Here is a 12,613-nt window from a genome sequence, read left to right as displayed (position 1 = left end):
TGCTCTCCTTATTTGTCCCTGCCCAGAAAATTCTACAGATGGAAATCTGGTGATTACAGACTTATACTCCTATTCTGTTGATAACTTTTGCTGGTTTATGGTGCTTGATAAAAATGTATTGAAGGTGAACGATATGTTTACTTTGGGTTTTATGATCAGTCAGTCACTGGTGTACCTAACTATCCCATATTTAAGGATCATGTCCATCACTTGAACATCAAAGACAGCTCAAGATGAGCTGCCAGCTAGAACACTCAGCACCAACATGATGAAGGGCATTTAGAGAAGTATAATGTGAAGCACATTGTTTTACATACTTTGTGGCTTCTTGTTTCAGGATGTCCCCTTCCTGATCCATGCTGGCACGTGCTGCTGCCTGTTTTGATCTGCTTCATCTGAAAAACACCCCGAAGAACAACCCACATCCTGAAACAACAGCAGCAGCAAATCCGAACTCTCAATACCCCCCAGACATACATGGAAATAAGCAGAGAACCCCCTTACTTCCAAACCATCACAAAATAAACCCCAGGATGGATCAGACAAAATTGCTAAAGTTAGGGAACTGTGATGGTAGCATGAAAATAGAACAAAAGTGACAGTACACCCAGTAAGTCAGCTCTCTACCAGTTTTAGGGAATCGCAACCATTTACCCTGTGTTTGAAGTAAAATTTATTGCCTGCCTCCCCCAGTAACTCTGTAGAGCCAAGACAGCTAATGCCTGGATTGTTCCCTAGTGATGTGTAGCTATAATTGCTACATGTCTCACTGAATTATATCTTTCTATCCCATAGGAGGGCATCAGTTTACAACGAGAACACACTTAGTAATGTCAGTAATGCTGTTTCAGGAGGTAAGGCAGCTTGGCTCTCCAATCTCAGAGTGAATTTGGACTCGGGGGTTATTTAATACACAATTTATTAAAATTAAGCATATTTCATAAATAATCCTCAGGAAACAAGAAACGTGGGCTTTTCTGCTACTTAAAAAAACCACTTGTCAATTCATAACTAATTCTCATGTATGGGCTTTCCTTAGTCTCAAAAGTTTTCAGGATCATTACAGTTGTGAACTAGGGGGGTTCTTTTTCCTTTTCCCCTTTTTCTCTGTGGTGGATAAGTCATGTTTTGCATTGATGAATTTGTCTGTTCACTCTGAATAGTTATCAGTACTTGTGAAAATAGTAGGCCACCGGCAGCACAGTATTTGAAACTCTCACCCTCTGGTGTCTTTTAACCTACAATATTACAGAAATAAAATAAAAAAAAAAAAAACTTTTTAGAAAAGGAAAGTTAAATGCACCTGATTGAAATTAAAGTTGTTTAAGTAGAAAACCAATACCTACATTTGATAACAAGGTGCAGACATAGGCACAGAAACACAAACAGGACAGTACAAACAGCTACAAAATTGGACAATTGGCACACTCTACTCTGAAAAGTTAGATACGGAGTTTGTCCACCATATAAAGCAGGTGGGCAGGGAAGAACTTTTCCCTCTGTTTGACTGAGTAGTTCATATTCTTCAATCTGAGTGGATTTCATTCGCACTCTCACAGATTCCTATTTTGAGGTACTAGAGGAGTGCACGAGCTTTAAGCAAAGCCAACAGGTATTACACACACCTCTCTCTTCAATATGTATGGAATATTCCTAGAGCATTGAGGGGCAATTTTAAGGAAAAGCCAGATCAAGAAGACAGGTGATTCAATCTGAGGACTTCAGTTCCCAAGCAGAAAATCAGATTAGAGTTGTCACGTTATAGACACATATTCAGGTCTATTTTTGTAATAAATTCCTGTCCTCTACTTTGGCCCTCCAAAAATTCTCTCTAAGCCCATATTTACCTAATGCTTTTGATTCCTTTTGCTGGCATTTTGATAGCTGCACTAGAAGAAGACCACAGAAAATGCAGAGCCACTGTCATCTAGAGTAGTGTTAGCAACTCAGGACTAGAACAAGACACAACTAAGCCATGCTATCTTTCAACAATACATGTTCAGCTACAACAAAGTTTTTTAAAGCCTACGCACATCAGATAAAGATCAGCACTGCTCCGAGCAATGAATCAAGCATAACCTCTTTCTTCACAATCTTAAGGGATATTTAATGTTTACAAGGGTTTAAAGGAAATGCCTGGGAAGGGATTCAAGAGAGTACAGTGGCTAGTGCTCTGGTTTCTGACATTCCTGCTTTCTACAGAACAGGTAACAAGGCTACTTGCACTCCTCTCCAGCTGCAATGAGACCAGCAACCTGGGACTTCAGTCCTTAGTGTTCTTCTACCAGACAACTTCTCAGAAAGTAATAATCTCTTTAAAAAGAAGTCTAAACTAAACCACACTGAAGAAAAAGTGAGCTAGCAAAAATTCTGAATCTGAAGGATTTCCAGGCTCATGCTTTTCATGCCATATGGAAAAGCTTAAAGTTAGAGAGGTCTGTTAGTTAGTCTACTAGTTAATATTTAGTAGTTAGTAGTCTACTAGTTAGTAGTTAGTAGTGTACTAGTTACTAGTTAGTAGGTTCCTCTGGCCTCTTTGTTCAAAGAAAATGCTGTACAAAGGCTTTAGGGATATGAAGACTGCAAAAAGACCAATATGTATCTCTTCTAGGATGTGAAAGAGTACTCTCTGGTATATGAAATGTTAGACCTGGAATGTGGCTTGTACATTGGTACAAATTAGCCCTAAATACCTTCAGATATTAATGTGTCCACTGTGTACTAGAGGTGGGCTATTATAATTAAATGCTGCAACAGACTGCAGTCTGCAGTAAGCAAGACTGGTGTGACTGCATTCTGGTTACTGGTTTTTAACATATAAAAAATTGCCGTATTTGTTTGCAAGTGATTGGGTTCTTCATCAAGAAACACAGCATTTAGTCTAGGTGAGTGAAAGATCACTACCAAAGTGGTCACTATTTGACCAACTTCAACCAAGAGATCAAGAAACAATGCTTAATAACGAGGTCAAACACATTCAGCAGAGTAAAAATTAGCTTCATTTTTTACAGTTATAAATATAACTTGTGTCATTAGACATAAGAAATTAGATCCAAGGTATTTAATTAAATACTTAAATTCCCTAAAAACATGGGTAAAGACAATCTGGGGTTTTAGTTGGTTGGTTTGTTTGGTTGTTTGTTTGAAGTTTACTTCCCAGAAAGGCCTGAGAAGCCCTGAAAAGCATCATCAAAAGCCTTCAGTGCTTCCAGCAAAAGAGGTAAAAATCCTTTCACTATGCTCTGCATGTTCAGTTTTAGTTTCTCAAAATAGTGTCTATGATTATCAGTCACTAGGTTGATCCTCCCTACAGGTTCCTAATTCTGAATTAATTTCAGTAAAACTTTGGAGCCCTTTGGAGACCCTCCATATTAGCCCATTTGTCTTTGCTTATACTTTTCTGTCCAGTTCCTCAGTAACAGAATGTTACACAATTACACTTCTCTTTCACTTTGCAGTAATTCTCTACAAGAAACATGAAGAACAAGAATATGCCAGTAATGACAGCGACTCCAAGAATGGCCTTAGATGCCACCGAGATAGAGACATTGTACCTTGTACAAAGATGCAGTACTGGAGAACTGCAAAGGGACCTCTGCAACACAGGAAGGTTTCTTCGAGCAAATTGAATCCCCTCAGAAATGTGGTTTCATGTCCTTTAAGCTGCTGGGGTTAAACAAAGAAACAGACACTGCAAAGCTAAGCCCTCTTAAGAGTCACAAGTATTTAATAATCACCTTCTCTCTCATATTTACACAAAGAGATTGTCATTGTTAATTACTGAAAGAAAAATAATACAAATAGAAATACCACAGCAGTGAAAGGTAATAAGAAACCACTAGTTTTCTTATATAGGCATATCTATCTAGGCATGAGAATAGTAACCGATTATTTTTGCAAGACTTATAAACTTAGATAGCATAATTATTTCTTGAGCATTTATTTTTCATATGAAAAAGAACATGCAAAACATTTATCCAATAACAGACACATCATTGGTACACATTTTTTTCTTACACTGAGGTAAAAGGAAGATACACTCTTAAAATTACAGCAAGAAACTGCTACTACATAGTCTTAAACATTAATAACAGGCCTTAGAATTTCTATACTCAACAGTAGTACTAAACTTTAATGTCCTTGTGTGTTTAATAAAGTATGTTTACTCCTGTGTACCCCAGAACAGCCTGTTAGCTATGTTTGGCTTTCATTAGTTGACTTTACTGAATGTGATTACACTCAGTCCAATTCTCCAATCCCATATAACTTCAGGTTTAAATTCTTATTCATCATTTTAAAACAAGAGAGTTGCACTCTCAGTTGAGCTAGATGCATATCTTTTTACAGTCATGCCAGCTAATTTATGTAGAAACTTTTAAAAACATTTAACTTATCTATTTCTTTCAGCATTGTAACATGGTTCACTGAGTCCTCACCATGTGGATACCAACTGATTTGAGGTAATACATGTGGCAGACATCCCACATAGATGTCTGCATTAATAATGGCAGAAGATATTAGCACAAAATGCAAACCATCTTGAGTTTATACATCCGATCTATTCTTGAGACACTCTGCTAAAAGGGAACTCTGCTCTCAAGAGCATATCTGAATAGTTTTAAAGTTTTAATGCCAGTCCAGAAAAATCAGCATATTTATAAAGTGGGAAGAATGACTCCCAGTCCATGATTTTTCCCCATCATTTTTAAAAGTATGAATATGAATTAATTTTGGTCTGGAGCAAATCACTTTCTCTTAGGAAAAAAAAATCTCCAAATTAAAACCCCCAAGTAGTAGGAGCTGAATGATGTGGACACTAAAATGAATATTAGTCATTCAGGAATCAAAACCTCAAAGAGGCTGATCATTTTCATTCCTTTCAATTTAAGTGAGAAGGGAGGTGCTCTGCTTCTGTCTGGAAAGCAGCTGGATTGCTTACCTTTTATCCATTTCTAGAAACCGAACTTTTGTTCTTTCTGTAGCCTAGCTGTGGCCAGAGAAACAGCTGAATATCTGCAGTAACTTTAGTCAGCAGTCTCAATCCTATAATCTCTTTATGTAGACCAAACTTGCTAGGAGTATGACTTCAAACATCACCAGTTGCTTATGAATGTTTCACATCACAGTAACAGCTACCATCACTACTGTAGTTCATGCCATCTCAGTCTGTAGCTTTTATAAATGTTAACAATAAATGAATACTAAATTGGTACAAGTCACAATCTTATCAATTTTGTAGATTTTCTGATCAATTTTACAGCTGCACTTACCCAAAAGCGCTATATAGTTCATCTCCAAATCTAGACAAGACTTTCACTGAAGATACACATTTTTACAAAGGCTTCGCGTAAGGCTTTTCTGTTGAAATATTCTTAACAGCTATTTCATTAATGTCAAGGCTATAAAAATCACAACAATTTTCAGCAAGCAGTGTTTTAACTTTAAGACAACATTTTGGTCACCCAAAACTGCATCATCATTTTGCAGAATAAGGAGTTTCATATAATCATGTTAGAAGATTCTTTTGTCTGTTAAGGTAGTACAAAGGAATGTAGGTCCTACAATACTATGTTTTGCTCAACTGACAATCTATATTGCAGTTTCCATGTGACCTACTGCTCCAGTGGGAAAATGCTTTATCAATTACTTGTGCATACATCATGATCGCACTTGTCATCAAGTTACAGAGCAAGGTCATTTGAAGGTATAAATTTGAAAATACTACAAAGACTACAAAATTTCTAAGACCTGATATTAATGTTAGTAAAGACTATTGAAATTTGTAAGAAAAATTATAATTAGACAGTATACTTCAACATTTCCGTTGGAGAATCAAAACCATCAACTGAAATTGTGTAGAATCTCCAAACCCATTTTTCTCAGAATCATCAGAACTTCATTTCATTTATCATTGCTATTTGTGTAGCTCCTACTCTTTATGTTGCTTTAGCTGCTTTCACTTGTTTCTTCATCACTTGTTTCTTCATCATCTTCACCAACTCAACTGGTAAATTTCTGTACTTCTGCCATAAAAATACACAAGATCATTCATTGCTGCACAGTCTTTTATATTAAAAAGTTAAAAAGAAGCAAGTGGGGCAATTAGTTTCACCTATTTTCAATTAAATCATTAAATACTTATTAATGCTTTCTTGCAAAAGAAGAAAGCCCTGTGTGTGGCAAACTGCAGTTAAAACTATGAAGTCAGCCGGTATCCTGAAATGTGCTGTGACCACTTTGCACTTGGAATTGGCTCAACATAGCTCTAAAACTAGCACAGCTGGTCACCAGAAAATCACTCGTTTATTGGAGTATGTTCAGATGGATTAAGCCACTGTTAAGCTTCTTTGTTGTTCCTGTTTCCTGTAGCCACACAGCAGCAAGAGAATGGAAGAGTCCCCCTTTCTCTACTTCCTGCCCTAGGTATCTTTGCAGCCTAATTGATACAGGACTAGGAAGTCTTGATTATTATTAAGTGATGTAAGCTAAAATTAACATGCAAGAGACGAAGTACATCTAAACCTAGCTTGGGAGTATCCAAAGACAGATTAAACTGATCTCTATAATTCTTTCCTTCTCATATTACAGAATTCATAGGCACTTCTTAAGGTTAACACCCTTCAGCCTCATACCCAATTCATGATAAACATGGCTTACATTTTGGCACAGGTAACATTGCCATGATCACAGGTAGCAACCCAGAGCAACATCGGACATCTTTTTGTGCATCTATCTGGAGTAGTTTAAAAACCAACTTTCTTTACTAATTTTTACATATTCTCTGCTGAAAGTTCCCTGCCCAAGTGCTGAAAGTTTTCTTGAGCATTCTTCTTCCACTTAAGTGCGGGGTGACCCAGATTAGTTTAAGGTCTTTATTGATGCTTTGGACTAGGGTAGTTGATACTATATTGAGACCAATGATGGAAGCTCCTTTGATCCAATCTACTTGTTCTGAGTTTAGAAGACTGTTTTCTAAATTTGTAAGAAGATTTCTGACTGTCTTCTTCCTTCCTTAATACACTGTAGAATAAATACTTCCAACTGAACATTAACCACTAGAGACTGTTTACTCTGATATTTTATAGATCAAGGCAGCCTATTTAAGAAGTTAATAATCCACGTATAAGTATTTTCTCAATTGCTGGCTCTTTAAACACAAAGTCAGGTTCCTATTGGTACAATAATTCTCAGTGTTTATCTGTGAAAGGCAAGAATGCCTCTACAATAAATATTGTAGTTGAGATTCTTAGACTTGCCCATCAAAATATTTTCTTCAAGAAGTGGAATCAGTATTTTTTGGCTCTTATGTCAGAACTGCAAGCTGACAACATAACATATTACGAACATGTATATGATGACAAAATAAACAGAAAAAAAACTCAGAAATATGTCTGCCACTTATCATTCATGAAAGTGCAATTATATTAATGAAAAGCTTTATATATACACACACCAGAAATGGATATTCATAATCTGAAGAATATCAAGCTTACTGTTGTAACCTGTCCTTTATGTAGTATCATAATTTTGAGTGTCTGCAATAAAAAAAGGAAAAAAAAATTAAAAAATCTCAGCAAATGGTATTAATAATTAATAATAAAGGTAGAACTTTAATTCCAGAATTAAGGTGGAAAGGAGACAAATGACTTTCAAGAGTAATAAAATAATAAAGATCTTACTTGATATCATCATTACATCATAAATAAGAACAACAAACACAGAAAATTCAGACACCATGTTAAACCTGAAAGAAACCCAAAAATAATAAGACATGAAAATATTATTCTACACGCCACATGCACACATGTACCATAAAGTGAACCAAACCAATCGAATACAAAAATTTCACATGGAAGAATAATTTTGAGGTGAAGACTGCCCTAATGAAACACCCAAGATTCAGTCAGATAGTGGCTGTGCAATTGTAATTTTTCACAGTATCATACAAAATTCACTGTTCTTGTTATAGCAAAGTGCCCAGTATTTTGTGTTTTGCCATCCTGCCTCCCCTTATCAACCTTTCTTCTCTATTGCATTTTCTACAAAAAACAATTAGATGAGTGGAAACAAAAATTCTCTTCCCCATCCTGAAGAACAGTGCATACAGGACCATCTAATGAACAGGGAGCCAGGAGAAATCAGCTGAGGTCACTTAGAGGCAACAACAGAAACAGAGATCCAAGAATGTAATTCTAAAGCCAGCTGTGCAATTAACTGATGGCAAGCAGGCAGGAAAGAGAGGAACGATTCCAACCCAAACAACCATGTGTCTGAGGCCTCCAAAGCTGCACTGCTTGGCAAACATGGCGAAGTATATAAACATATTTATCATCAGGAGTTGCTGCTGAGAAATTATGGCAATAACTGACAAAAAGCAAAATTTTCATCAACAAGTATTTTTCACTGTAAACCAAACTCACACACAAACCTAGGTGTGGGAATGAAAGGGTAATTAATACTGCTGACAAATCTTGACAAGAATTAAGAAGTATTCACTGCAGAATTGGTGCCCCAGCTTATCTGAGTCCATAACACTTAGTTATGCTGTTGATTTGTTATTTTAGTAAAGGAAAATTTACTTCTCCCAGCGGTTCTATTGGTGCAGTAAGTTTTCCCTTTTCATTTGCACTTTGTTCATTGCTGCTTTCTTCATCATCATTTGATATTTGATCATCATTATTTTGATTTTCAGTAGTATTTGGCTCAACTTCAGCACCAAGCTCATTACTGAATGCTTTCTTATTGTTCCTACGTTCTTCTTCATCTGAATTAAAAAGGTAAAATAATGTACTAATGACAACAATAACCCTTGCAGAGCATTTTATATGTCCAGACTAACTCCTAAACATTTATTCATTAACAGTGACCACTGATAAGGTCTTTTCTTACATAGTTTCAAGTATTTTCTATTTAACTATTACATAAAAAAGATTCCTTTACAAATTTTAGTTAAGAAGAGTTTGTGAACTTTAAAGATATTAATATTATACCCAAAGAAAAAAATAACAATCTCTTACTACAAGAATGCAATGGGACTGAGACGGTATCTTCCGCTAGTAATTCCAAATGCTAGTTGTCTAAACCCCTCTTGTCTTTATGCCCACCTGATTCAAATGCAATGACACACAGGACAAAAAGCTGAAAGAATATGTTCATGAATTATTAAGTTTTAAGACTTTAAACTCACTTTTAGGCTACAAACACAATTACATCACTGGACTCAGCTTAGTGATATTAATTTTACCAGCTTTGTCCCATAAGATTCTGTTGCAAAGAAATTTTTGTAAGAGTAGGCTTCAAAGAATACAGCAGCAAGGGAAAAAAATAAAGAAAATGTAAAATTTTGTATTATATGAAAAAGTCAAAGAACTGATGCAGACCAGAACATATTTAAGAAAATATAAGTTGCAGTTTCAGTGTAACAATGAGTTATACAGATTAAAGGACAGAATTGACATCTTTAGATGAAAAAACCCATATTGTTCACAAATATTTTTTTTTCAATCATACAATTCTTTTTCAGCACATATAAAAATGCACTGGTCAAGTCAGAAAAAAGTGCTAACTTGAAAACAGATCACAAGAAACTAAGTATGTAGTTAAGAATTTCTTTGTTCCTCATGTATGTCGTTTCAGACTTCTAGGATAGTTTAAATTCACTGCAATCTTGAGGAAAAGTTTGCATTTATTTTTTTTCTTTATAAGAATTAAATTTGTCTTTTTTTTTTTTCTTCACAATAAAGTGTTTTGTCTTCAGTAAACTGCATTAAGCCAAATTTCTCCCTTCGAACCTGGCTGTTCTCTATCCCTGTTCTCAATGAAAAGTCACACACTAAAGTTTCCCAAGAGGCTTGTTTTCGAGAAAATTAGGCCCCTTGTTCCTCGGAAATTGCAATGAAAGGGAGCATCTGCTGTCAATTTTTTAAAAAAGCAATTTCTCAAGAATTCCTTTGAATATTTTGGAGGCAAACCCTTCACAGAAGATGGCATTTCAGGTGAGAAAAACAAACCAAAGTATTTCCAATTTACTGGCTTAGGAGGCTTCTCAGTGTGTTGAATTATAAGCATCCCTCTTTGGGCATCCAACCCCTCTCCATAGTGGCTATTTATTTATCATTAATGCCAAAAAGGAAAAAATCCCTGAACTCCTCTGTAGAATTTCTTTACACTGACCAAATCTTATCTGCCACATAAAGCTATTGATGCACTCAGAATTTCAGACTCCTCAGCTTCAGAAAATACAAACTTTGTTCTGGGGCAATTATTCTGTAGTGTGGCTGCCATCAGGTGTTAGGTCCACATCAATCTAGCTAGAGGGTATCTACCACGTACTTACTGAACTCTGTTAACACACTGGTAAAAGACAAATGTTTTCTTTTTGTTACTACAACATAGCAGACTGTTTTCTACAGAGCTATATTCAGGAGACGACAGAACTAAAAAACATGGTTCCCATTGCTTGTAGTATGCTTACAGGCCAGCGCTTTACTGAGAAGAGCACTCAGCACATGGGTGAGACTTTCTCCATTAAGCCAGACAAAAACAGATGCCAAGACAGCATACTCAGACCTAAGGGAAAACCAAATTCTTTGCACAACTGAGCTTATAAGTTGCTTATATGATTTGCTATAAACCAACACATCATAAGTGTCTCAGCTGAACAGTCACCCCCACAAATCACAGGTAGGTAACTTTAAGTAAGTACAAATTGTACCTGTATTTTCTCATATCATCTGGGGAAGAATGCTGGATACATTCTTATTTTTCACACTTTTGAATGAAGCATCCCACATATATTGAAAGAGATTTTCTGGGGGGCAGGGGATAAACGAAACATATAAATGTGAGAAATACTAAAAATTACATCATTATTCACCAAACTGATCTCTAATGAAGTTTTACAGCCACAGCAAAATAATATATCCTGTGATAATCCTATAGCAAGTATTAATTCTCTACAGAAAACCAGACTGGCTGAAAGATTAACACATGTGAAAAACAAAAAAAAATAGTTTTAGACATAATATGATGCACTAGTAACTCACTCTTGAAGCTGAAAATCCCTCATTTATAAAGTATCAGAGAGGAACAGCCATTTAGCTTGCTACCTTTCTCCCTTCCTGCTTTCCACTAAGAAAAAGAAATTTTATCTTACATTTTAACAAGCCTTCTACTATCCATGCTTTTCAAGGAGTATGATGAATAATGAATTTCTTCCCTGTGATTAATTTCAAGGGAACCTAGATCAAAGTTGTGTTCACTGACAAAAAAATTATGGTTTTACAGTAGCTCCAGATTTTAGAGTACGTTTATTTTTAAGTCATGTCCAGCAGACAAAACCACACAGCTCAAACCTGGTTTTCTCTGGCTGCCTGAGATGCTGTTTTTCTCCCCTCTGTATTCACCCTCGGCAATGGAAGATCATGTTGACTGCAGCTGCCTCATCTTTGCCACCAGTCTCTCTGGGATACCTACCGTGTATCAGAAGGAGAAGCAGCAATAGAAAATATGTAGTTCTCGGCATATCTTACTAACCTGCAGTTCAAGACCTTGGCCGTGAACAGGTGAAGGGAGGAGGTGCGGTTAAGGTTAAAGAGCCACCACCTTATTTGTCACTGGAAATCTTATAAGTAGATCAGTATTACCAGTAGCTTCCACAGACACCAAATCACCATTGGCATAATCAAATCAAACAGTATTTATGTTGTTGATTATAAGGGTGGTGAAAATACTTCAGACAGACACAGAAGACCCAATGTGGAAGTTCATGCTACAGCTGCAAAATTCTAGTGTTCTACGAGGGTTCCCTTCATCTTTCAAATCCAAACCAACAATTTTAAAAGTCCAAGTGTATGTGACATGGTGGAAACCAGTTTCTTTAAATAGAGCTTAATAACCACCCTCAGAGTTTCTGCATAATGATGCTCACTCCAGAAGTGTATACTGCTTCCAAATGGAACATACAAACATTTGAATCACCATTTATTTCCAGAAGAGGTACTGCCTGAGTAGTTATCAGTCTCTTTCGGTGCCACATGCAGTCCAAGCAGAGCTGGGAGCTGCTCCTACTTTTGCCTCCATATAGGAGAAAGCAGCAGGGCTGGAGGTACACCTTCTCCTGTAAATGTTCCTGGTGCTGCTTTGTTGCATGTTTAATGTGACACATGAGCAAATAAATGCTGGGGAATCCTTAAGCAGTTCAAGGTAGCAAGGCTCACAAACAGAAAGACAGTAGACATTACATGTCACAACCTTAGTAAACTGCACATATTGTTTCACATTACACTACAGACAAACTCTGTTTTTTTTTTACGTCCAGAGCATGCTTGTCTAAAGTGAGTATTCTTTTTAAGATAACCCACCTGGAGAGCCATAAAAATGTAATAAGCAATGCTAGGTCTGTAGTCTTAAGGGATACAGAAGTTCATTAACTGAGTAAACAATGTTAAACTTCAGCAAAAATACAGAGGTAATGAAATTACCAATTAATACTGGAATGTGTTAACCTAGTATACACATCACAGTTAAATAATCTTCCTGTACCTGAGCTGAATGATAAAGAATGACTTCTTTTTATTCTACCTCTACAGAATTATATGACTCACTCTCTTTG

This window comes from Pezoporus wallicus, unplaced genomic scaffold (genome assembly GCF_028554395.1).
Source record: "Pezoporus wallicus isolate ANWC-B61680 ecotype Strahan unplaced genomic scaffold, APGP_CSIRO_Pwel_v1 contig_1181, whole genome shotgun sequence".
Taxonomy (NCBI): Eukaryota; Metazoa; Chordata; class Aves; order Psittaciformes; family Psittacidae; genus Pezoporus; species Pezoporus wallicus.
This window is presented reverse-complemented; position numbering follows the sequence as displayed.